The sequence below is a fragment of the Mustela erminea genome, chromosome 3 (assembly GCF_009829155.1).
Source record: "Mustela erminea isolate mMusErm1 chromosome 3, mMusErm1.Pri, whole genome shotgun sequence".
NCBI classification, from domain to species: Eukaryota; Metazoa; Chordata; class Mammalia; order Carnivora; family Mustelidae; genus Mustela; species Mustela erminea.
In genome coordinates this window covers 38,069,324-38,080,479 of record NC_045616.1, presented here as the reverse complement: position 1 = coordinate 38,080,479, position 11,156 = coordinate 38,069,324, and positions in this window count along the sequence as shown.

Below are 11,156 nucleotides of genomic sequence, written 5' to 3'. Positions count from 1 at the left end.
CAACGGGGCAAGGGAGAAAGGCTGTCATCAAGCTTCTGGAACAGAGGCTCTGAACAATTCTTGTTATGACCCAGGGCTGAACACCTGCATTTGTGGATAACAGTCAAAGATGTAAAAAGCTAATACAGAAGTAAGAAGTATGAAGACTGCACTTTGTAGCAAAAAGGCTTATATTAAATGGATCTGGTCCTTAAATCTGGTCTAATGCTTGGAATGTTCAGAATAAATAAATCCTGCTGGAATAGAACATTCGCAAAAATTCTCAGTAGATATTTACTTTCCCAGCATCCATTTCTCTTTCTTCCTATGACAGCCCCGGCTTTTGATTTGGTGTTCTATCTTTCTCCTAATCGCAGTCTATGTGGTCTGAAGCAGGCTTTACTCTAGCAACAAGTATGGGGCATGTGAACCAAAGCAGCATCTGTCCGTGGATATCATTTCCTGGCCACATGATTCATTTAGGGATGAGCACATAATCTAAGCTAGTCTGATCAAAGTGACTTTCAGGCCTTTTCAGACGACTTCAAGAAAATATACCCCTTCCACTGGACTTGAATCAGACGATGTCTATTGTATCTGCCTATGATGTCATTGTGCACCCACAGAATGAAGTCAACACGTAGAAGGAAGGTGAAAGAAAGCATGAGCCAGTGTCATCATTTGGTTTTATGCTTATGAGTCAGTATCTTCCTTTGCTGCTTAAACCAGTTTGCATTGATGTTTCTGTCACCAAAACAGTTAATTACAGGGATTGAATCTATCTGAACAAGAGCAGTATGAAAAGTAAATAGAAAGGTAAATCAAATGCTCAAACTTAGCTGGTGGCTAGTGCAAATTATCATCTTCCACTGCCCCCTTAAACTTTATTCATTAAGTGTAAACTTCCCTGCCCCAGAAGAAAATCCTAACATGATTGTGATTTTACTGCATATTATCATATCACTTTTCATTTCTGTGATTCAGAAAAAAGATTGCTTAGTCCCATAGAAGGATACAACCCCCAAGTTGCCTCTTTCTTCTTTTTACCAGCCTCAGAATGGAAGCCTATAAAAGGAAAAGCATGATCTTTTAAAATTTTCGCCATCTTGTTTTTCTTCTTGTTTACTGTGGCTTCAGAACTGGGTAGTTCCAAGGCAATGAAGCTTAAGATGCTCTTTGAGGAAATTAAGGAGGGGAAATCAATTTATTTGGTGACTACTGATAGGATAAATATAGACAAGATGGAGAATCTTTTGAACTGGGAAAGAAAAGCGGCTCCTTAATGAGATAGATGGTTAGCATCTTGCTCACCTTCTATCGTCTATGACCTCAGAGTAAGTACCTCAACTTTAGTCTTTGCATCTGAGGTTAAAATATATCTTTTAGGGGTTCTGTAAGAAATACAAGATCCATGTGCACAGCAGGCTTACCCATACAGGAGTTTAATAAATCATGCAGGTCATTTGGGAGGAGTTATCAGTAGGGGACTGGAAGCAGGACATCATACCCCTTTCCAGTCATACAGAGCAAAATCATATGAAGAATGGTTACTTCGTTTGAAGGGTTATGATTTCCCACCATGTAAGAAAAATATAAAAGCCATGTTCTAGATTTATTCTAGTTATCTTTCCTTGCTGATAAACATTTTGAAACAGGAGTTAACTGTTTCTGAGTAGGGAAAACACTAACACCAACTAAGAGACTTCAGCTCTCTGTGAGCAGATAATTAATAATCTAGGTAACCCTAGGAGCATGCTGAAGAGTGCTTTGCAAATGGTATCATTAACTCCCTGGCTATCACATTCAGGACTGTTTGCCAGATAGCCTTTACAAGCAAATGTGATGAGTATTGGAGATAACAATACATTTTGCTTTTTACTAAAAAATATTACTTTATGTATGTGTCACTACAAAACACAGCAAACTTAAACTCATCTCAGCATTTAATTCCTTCCTCAAATGGTTATGCTTCTATGTGGTTGCATATTAATGTATCACATTAATGTGCTTTATGAGTTTTGTGGTCACATGCATTATAAAACATTTACTACTTCAACTCTGAGTATTAATTTAAGGTTCCACAATTAAACATGCTTTAGTGAGTGAAATATGAGAAATTTGGACCCACTTAAAAGTAAAAAGTAGAAATTAATTTATTCAAGTTATACCTATGTCTAAATGAAGAGAATATTTTCCCTCAGGTAGGAATATATAGGGTATCTCTGTGTGAAATATACTCTTAACGAAAAAAGTTGTATAATTTTTTTGGAAAAATATGACTTGAGTTAAAACATATGATTATAATAAAAATAATAGATAAAGGTTATGTTGGTTCTATAGGTAGGAGCTGGAGATTATGCTGAGGATTAGAGTCTGTATTAATTTTCTATGACTACATAACAAGTCACCAAAAACTGAACTGTATAAAACAACATACATGTATTATCTCATAGTTTCCATGTGTCAAGGATCTGGACATAACTTCACTGGGTTCTCCACTTAGGGTCTCACAAGGATGAAATCAAAGCAGCCGCCATGTTGTATTCCTTTCTGTTTCTTGGGGTGTTCTTCCAAATCCAAATGGTTGTTAGCAAAATTCAGTTCTTTGTGACTTATGATTGAGGTCCCATTTTCTTGTTCTCTGTTAGTTGGATACTAAGAGCTAGATTGAGTTCTTTGCCATTTGCTCTGCATAAGAACTCTCACTTGACTGCTTATATTTTTAAAGCAGCCAGCAGGGGAACATATCTGACCTCCATGAAGGCTCTAGTCCTTCCTTTACCTGATTATATCAAGGCCTCCCAGCATAACCTTCTCTTTAATTAAGTCAAACACAGCTGATTAGGGGCTTTAATTACACCTGAAAATATTTTGTCATATCAAATAGTGAACTTTATATCTCACTGTATTCAGGGGTCCTTCCCACAGTCAAGGGGAGAGATTGTAGAGACATGTATACTGGTGCACGTGAACCTTGAGGGCCATCTAGAAGTCATCTTACCACAGAATCTATTTGAGGAGCATGTCTTTAAGTAACACTAACTTTCCCCCCCAAAAATATGGTCTCCTAGGGAATGTTCAAAGGGATTCACTAAGTCTGAGTATCTAAATACAATCATGAACAATCATGGTTCTTTTTTTTTTTTTTTTAAAGATTTTATTTATTTATCTGACAGACAGAGATCACAAGTAGGCAGAGAGAGAGAGGAAGGGAAGCAGGCTCCCCACTGAGCAGGGACCCCGATGTGGGGCTTGATCCCAGGACTCTGGGATCATGACCTCAGCCGAAGGCAGAGGCTTTAACCCACTGAGCCACCAGGCACCCCAACAATCATGGTTCTTTTTGTCTCTCTTTAATATATTCTATACTCTATAATAGGAAATTACACAAGATATATCTGCTTCTTGCTTCAGGACTATCATTACTAAAACTTAGCCATTGTTTATTCATTTGCCTAAAGAACAATCTTTAATTATGCAGTCTTCATCAATTGTTTTAGGATTGGCTTTGATTCCACCTAAAATGCTCAAAATAGTATTGGCTGTGACTCTGTGAAGCTATAGTTTTCTTTCCTTTAACTGTAATTATTGTTTTGCTTTAATCAGTGCCATCCATGTGTTCTATTTATGAAAATGGAAGTTTGATGTCTTCGTGATGGAATGAGCTAATTTTATCCTAAAGTCTGTGACTGTGATGTCTGTTTAGCATCATTACACATCCAGTGACATTAGTAGCTTACTTTATGCCCAGTATCATCCAGAATTAACAGAATAGGATCAAGGCCTCAGGGACAAAGCTGAAATCCCACATTTAAAATGTTCAGTTTTTCTGATTTTGAGAGTTTGAAATCACTCCAGCTCAAATAACCTGAGGTTACTCATAGCCCTCTATCCTTCACCTACTGGATGTTGGAAGGAGCTAAAGGTAGGGCAAACAAGAAGGTATACCACTGACTCTGTGTGTGTGTGTGTGTGTGTGTTAGATGACTGTACAAAGTACTGAAATTTATACAATTGTAAATATTATTTTCCAAACATGGTATTTGGGGCTGCTTGAGTAATTGTATTTAGCATCTTACTCTCTGTCAATTTATTGACTGCCAATTAGGAAGTCAACAGATGTGAAATTGTCCTTAAAAATGTACTGATCATTCTAGGAAGTGGTTTATTTCATAATACAGGTGTTTATTTTACTCAAATATATTTTTAAAATTTTAAACACTTTTTAAACATTTCCAAATCATGCAAATGGGCCAAGTGGTCATCAACTCAGACATCTAGGATGTAGTAGGTTCAGCCCAGCTTCTGAGCCCCTTGCTCTGATTCCATCAAGGTGATCACATTGCCCTCCACACAGGGACCTTTTATGTTGCAACTGATGCACTAACAGTTATGTCCATGAACTCCCTGCATACCGCATGCACTGTACCTGTGAGCCTGTCCTACCCAGCACCTGGTGACTCTTACTTACCATCTCGATGGGCTACAGACAACATTGGCCATGATAGTGACTTGGTAGCAGCCAGGTAGAGTGCTATTTGAGTAATTCTCAAAGTTTTGAAAGCTGGTTCAGAGTTGCATTTCAGAATTGATTCTCAAAATATAAAATATGTCTTCTTTGCAGAAATGTCTGTTCATGTCCTCTGCCCATTTCTTGATTGGATTATTTGTTCTTTGGGTGTTGAGTTTGCTAAGTTCTTTATAGATTCTGGACACTAGTCCATTATCTGATATGGCCAACAGACACATGAAAAATTGCTCCATATCACTCGGCATCAGGGAAATACAAATCAAAACCACAATGAGGTATCACCTCACACCAGTCAGAATGGCTAAAATCAACAAGTCAGGAAATGACAGATGCTGGCGAGGATGCGGAGAAAGGGGAACCCTCCTACACTGTTGGTGGGAATGCAAGCTGGTGCAGCCACTCTGGAAAACAGCATGGAGGTTCCTCAAAATGTTGAAAATAGAACTGCCCTATGACCCAGCAATTGCACTATTGGGTATTTACCCTAAAGATACAAACGTAGTGATCCAAAGGGGCACGTGCACCCGAATGTTTATAGCAGCAATGTCCACAATAGCCAAACTATGGAAAGAACCTAGATGTCCATCAACAGATGAATGGATCAAGAAGATGTGGTATATATACACAATGGAATACTATGCAGCCATCAAAAGAAATGAAATCTTGCCATTTGCGACAACATGGATGGAACTAGAGCGTATCATGCTTAGCGAAATAAGTCAAGCGGAGAAAGACAACTATCATATGATCTCCCTGATATGAGGAAGTGGTGATGCAACATGGGGACTTAAGTGGGTAGGAGAAGAATAAATGAAACAAGATGGGATTGGGAGGGAGACAAACCATAAGTGACTCTTAATCTCACAAAACAAACTGAGGGTTGCTGGGGGGAGGGGGTTTGGGAGAAGGGGGTGAGATTATGGACATTGGGGAGGGTATGTGCTTTGGTGAGTGCTGTGAAGTGTGTAAACCTGGTGATTCACAGACCTGTACCCCTGGGGATAAAAATATATGTTTATAAAAAATAAAAAATTAAAAAAAATATATAAAATATATTCTCCTTTTCATTCTTCATTCGATTGTAGAATTAAAATTGATTGTGAAATCAGCTTCAGGTAAAGGGATAAACAGGATTTGAGATTATATATGATAACTATTAAAAATGCAACTTGCTTTATCCTCCCTTGGGGGAAAAAGCTTGATATTTCACTCTCCATCAGGAAACATCCTTTATCTATGATAAGTCTCAGTTATATGTTCCTGGATCCATAGTTCAAAGTCAACAGAACAAAGCTGCAGGTTGTACACATAAAATGATGAGGCTGAGCCTGGTGGTATGCTTGCATACTTTCTTGGAGTAAAAATTTAGGATTAAAAAACCTAGTATGTGCTAAATACTAGATTTGAAAACAAGGATTATGGTGTTGTATTAGGTATAGCCTTTCAATCATTTTAGAATGTAATCTCTGTGAGTAGGGTGGTAAAAATAGGATAAAGACTTCTTCCAAAGCTCAGCAAAATCTAATACATTTTAGTGAATATATTATTGTTAAGGTATATGTAAATTTTCCTCAACCTTCTAAAGATAAATGGCATGTTGTTTACACCCATATCTGGAACAACAAATTCCATTTTGTCCAACTATTACCTGAAATATTTTTTTTATACTAAGCTAATGGATTTTTTTTCCTTATATTTGCAGTAATCTTACCTTTTATAGATGGTACAACTAATTTTTGATTTGGGTAGCCTTTTTTTTTACTCTCCCCCTACCCACAAAGTGTTTTTATTTTTTGTTTCTCTCTCTCTCTCTTTCTTTTTTTTTTTTTTTTTTCTTGGAAAGAGAGAGAGAGAGAGATTGTGCAAGGGAGCATGAGCAGGGCATGGGGAGAGACAGAGGGAAAGAAAGATAATCTCAAGGAAGACTCCATGATGAGCCCAGAGCACAACTGGGTGCTTGCACCCATGACCCCGAGATCCTATGACCTGAGCTGAAATCAAATTAGACACTTAACTGATTGAGCTACCCAGGCTTCCCTATACACAAAGATTTTAAAAGGCAATGTAATCATATACAAATTCAAGATAATAGGAATATGTAGACACCTGTTAGAGATAGTTTAGAGTTTGAATATTACTTTTACTCCTACTAGGTATATTTTTGAGCAACTACCCAGATGAATCTATTAAATATAATTGAGATAGTACAGAAAGCATATATTATAATGCCTGTTTTAGGATTAAGCATCAGTAAATATTAGCTCTTAATATCATTTTATTAGCATGATGGTCATTTTATAAGGACAAAATTATTGTGTTTGTGAGAAGAAAGCATATATAAACAATTACTTGGATTTATATGACTATTATAATTAATACTTTGATCATAAAATGTAACAAAAATATTTAAGAGCTAAAGAAACTTGTCAAAAGTTAAGTGCTAAATATATAATAAAAGTCAGGCTGTGAAGTTTGATCGGCCATATTGAAAACATAGTTTTAAGATTTTGTATTCATTGAAATCACTTTAAGTTCAGATTTACTAAAGAACTTAGTGTTTTCCAGAGGTGAAACCATTGCTGTTTTTTAAAAATCCAAAGCGGTATTATGAACACATTTGAAAAATAAAGCTGGAGGGTTCTAAGATTTGAAAACTCTAGTGTGTATGTCTGTATGTATGTGTGTGCATATATATGTGTGAGTGACACACATATATTTTCAATTTATGCATATATAAAAATCACATGTTTATTACCATTATTAATGAATGTCTTTAAAAAATTCATCTATTTATCTGGTTCTTTTTTTTTTATTAAATTTTATTCTTAACAAAAGGGAAAAAGTAATAGTTTTACCATTTTAAGCATTAATTTGAGGAATCATTGTCACTAGAATCTTTTTTTGTCTTGTGTTTTCTAGTGTTCAAAAATAAGATTATGATATTTCTGATGTTTCTTATTAAATCACCTTACTCTCCAGCAAGTCATAAATGATGCTGAATATAGCAAACAGTGTAGCTACTACTGTAAATATGCTATTGTGCTCTACTGTGCACTTTCTTACCTTCGATTAAAGCATATTTTCTTCTTACAATTCTTCATGTTTTAGAGTGTGGCTCCTTTTTATATATTAAAATATGAACTAGAATCTGGTAAATGAGAACTTCAGAACTATAGAATGTTAATATTTAGGAAATAAGCATCTATAGTCCTCATGAATATTAAAAATTTTAAACATTTACTGGGTGATGTTTTCCATCAAACAACAGATCCCAAACAACCACCATCTCATTAGCCTCTTCACTTTAATTTTTTTTTTTTGTATTTGTCTTCCCTCTTCCAATGGCACAGCCAATGTCTCAGTTCTGCAATACATCATTTCTTGCCTTGTCTGTTTCTGTACCTTATAACTATGTCTCCATACATTATTTGTCTCCCTCAAGTCAAAGTCTAATCATACCACTTTCATATGTAAAATACTTCAATAAGCCAGAACTTCCAAGGAGGTAGAATATATGCAGTTCTTTCTAGTCCACCCTCACAGTGGAAAGTTAATCATCTGAACGTTATATATGTTACATAAATGACTCAGAAAGGTAGCAAGAAGGCAAACAGGCTTGGGTCTTGGGGCTCAAAGACAGGTGAATTTCCTGGGTTTTCTTTTTGCTTCATATATCCCAGACTAAGTGCTGGTGAAGCTGGCAACCTGGAAACATCAACAGATGTAGACCAAAAAAGTCCTTCAAACAACAGACCAGAAAAGGGACAGCTAGCAAAACAGAAATCTTGAAAACATGATCATCCTACTCCACAGAAGAGACAAACCACAGGAAAAAATGCTATCCAGTTTCCATCACTGACAGCTTCCTGGCCGTTTAGTTGCTCCAGACTGTAATGAGATGACCTGGTTCCACACTAATTCCCGCTAATGTAATGTCAAGGCACAATATGAAGTAGGGACTTTCATTACTTCCATGCAGTACTGAGCCGTAACCTACCCATCCCTCCAGTGACCACAGAGAGAGCCTGAATTTCCACCCCTATCTTTTCCATCTATATTGAGATGGTATCAGAGAGACCTAGTGGAGAGTGGAGAGAGACTTTCACCATTGCGTGTCATAAAGTAAGCACTTCCATACAGGCAAAGTAGGAGTCTTCTCTCAAGCCAGTGCTATAAATGAAGATCTTATTCAGTAGCTATTAGTCCTACTCATGCTCTGAGAAACCAGGAGAACATCCCCACTAGATATCAACAGAAGCTCAGTGGGAAAGCTAAACTTACAATCCCACCTGGCAGTAAATAATTGGTGTCTCCTCCCTTTCCCTGTTGCAAAAATCAGGAAAATGTCAAGTTGAATTAAAAAACATGCCAATATTGAAATGACACAGATTATCAAATTATCTGACAAGGATTTTAAATCACCATCATAAAATGCTTCAACTAGCAATTACAAAAACATTTGAAAACAAATAGAAGATTAAAATGTCTCAGCAAAGACTTTAAGGAACCTAAAGGAAATTTACTATAGACTTTATTTTTTTTAAAAAAAGCTTTTATTTATTTATTTATTTATTTATTTATTTATTTAATTGACAGATAGAGATCACAAGTAGGCAGGGAGGCAGGCAGAGAGAGAGAAAGGAGGAAGCAGGCTCCCTGCTGAGCAGAGAGCCTGATGGGGGCTGGATCCCAGGACCTTGGGATCATGACCCGAGCTGAAGACAGAGACTTTAACCTACTGAGCCACTCAGGCACCTGACCTTTTTTTTAAAAAAAATATTTTATTTATTTATTTTTTTGGTGGGGAGCAGATCAGAGGGAAAAGCAGACTCCCTGATGGGCAGGGAGCCTGACTTGGGACTGGATCTTGGGACTCCAGGACCATGACCTGAGCTGTAGGCAGTTGCCTAATCAACTGAGCCACTCAGGTAGACCATATTTTTTTAAAGTAATTTCAGGTTCACAGCAAAATTGAAATTACAGAGATTTCCTACATCCCCTGGCTCCAACACATGCATAGCCTCCTTCATTAACATCTTAACTAAAGTGTACAGTTGTTATAACTGATAAACCTACATTAACACATTATAATCATCCATGTCCAAAGTTTACATTAGGATTCACTCTTGGTGTTTTGCTTTATAGATTTGCATAAATCTATGTCATGAATCCATCATCATAGTATCATATAGAGTGTTTTTGATGCCCCCCAAATCGTCTTCATTACAGCCTGTTTATCTCCATACCCCTAACAGTTTATGGGTTCCATAGTTTTGCCTTTTCTAAAATGCCATATTGTTGGAATAACCACAGTATGTAGTCTTTTTCATATTGGTGTCTTTCACTTTGTAATATACACTTAAGTTTCCTCCATATCTTTTCCTGGCATGATAATTCATTTATTTTTGGCACTAAATAATATTCCATTGCCTGGAGGTACCAGTTTATTTACTCATTCACCTACTGAAGGACATCTTCATTGAGTCTAAGTTTTGACAATTATATATAAAGCTGCTGTGCATCTGTGTGCAGGTTTTGAGTGGACATAAATTTTGAACTCTGATAAATATCAGGGAACATAACTTCTGGATTATAAGGTAAGAGTATGTTCAGTTTTGTAAGTAAACACCAAACTGTCTTCCAGAGTGGCTGTACCATTTTCATTTCATTCACTGGGGGTTTCCTATTATTCCACATCCTTGCCACATACTTGCTGACATTTGGTGTTGTAAGTGTTCTGGATTTTGGCCCTTATCTAATAAGTTGTTTTAATCTGCATTTCTCTAATGACAAATGATGTTGAAGATCTTTTCATATGCTGATATGCCATATATATGTCCTCTTTGGTGATGTGTCTGTTCTGGCCTTGGGACATTTTTTAATTGGTTTGTTTGTTTTCTTACCATTGAATTTTAAGAGTTCTTTGTATATTTTGGATAGCAGGGGTTTTTTAAATCATATATATCTTTTGAAAATATTTTTCTCCCAGTTGTGGCTTATCCTCTCATTCTTTGTCAGGGTCTTTTGCAGAGCAACCATTTTTAATTTTAATCAAATCCAGCTTATCAATTACTTTTTTTCATGGATCATGTCTTTGGTATCCAAAAAATCATTACTATACCCAAAGTCTTTGAATTTCTTTAATCTACATAGGCCCATTAAGATTGTCTCTTTCTTCTTCTATGAGTTTTGGCAGATTTAGTCTTTTGAGGAGTTGATTTGCTTTGTCTAGGTCCTCAAATTTGTGGATATACAGTTGTTCATAACATTTCTTTATTATCCTTTTGATGTTCTTTGGCTCTGTAGTGATGTCTCTCTTTCATTTCTAATATTAGTAATTTGTGTCCTTTCTCTTTTTTTTTTTCTTAGTTATCCTGGCTAAGGTGTATCAATTTTATTGATTTTTTTAAAAACAGCTTTTGGTTTCATTAATTTTCTCTGTGTTTTTCCTGTTTTGAAGTTTATTTTCCATTCTAATTTTTATTTTATTTCTTCTGCTTGATTGGAATTCAGTTTTCTCTGCTTTTTTGTAGTTCCATTTGAGCTAGATTATTAGAACTAAAAACTTAGGTTATAGATTTTAGATCTTTCTTCTTTCCTAATATCTGTTTAATACCATAAATTTCCCTCTAAGCACTGCTTTTGC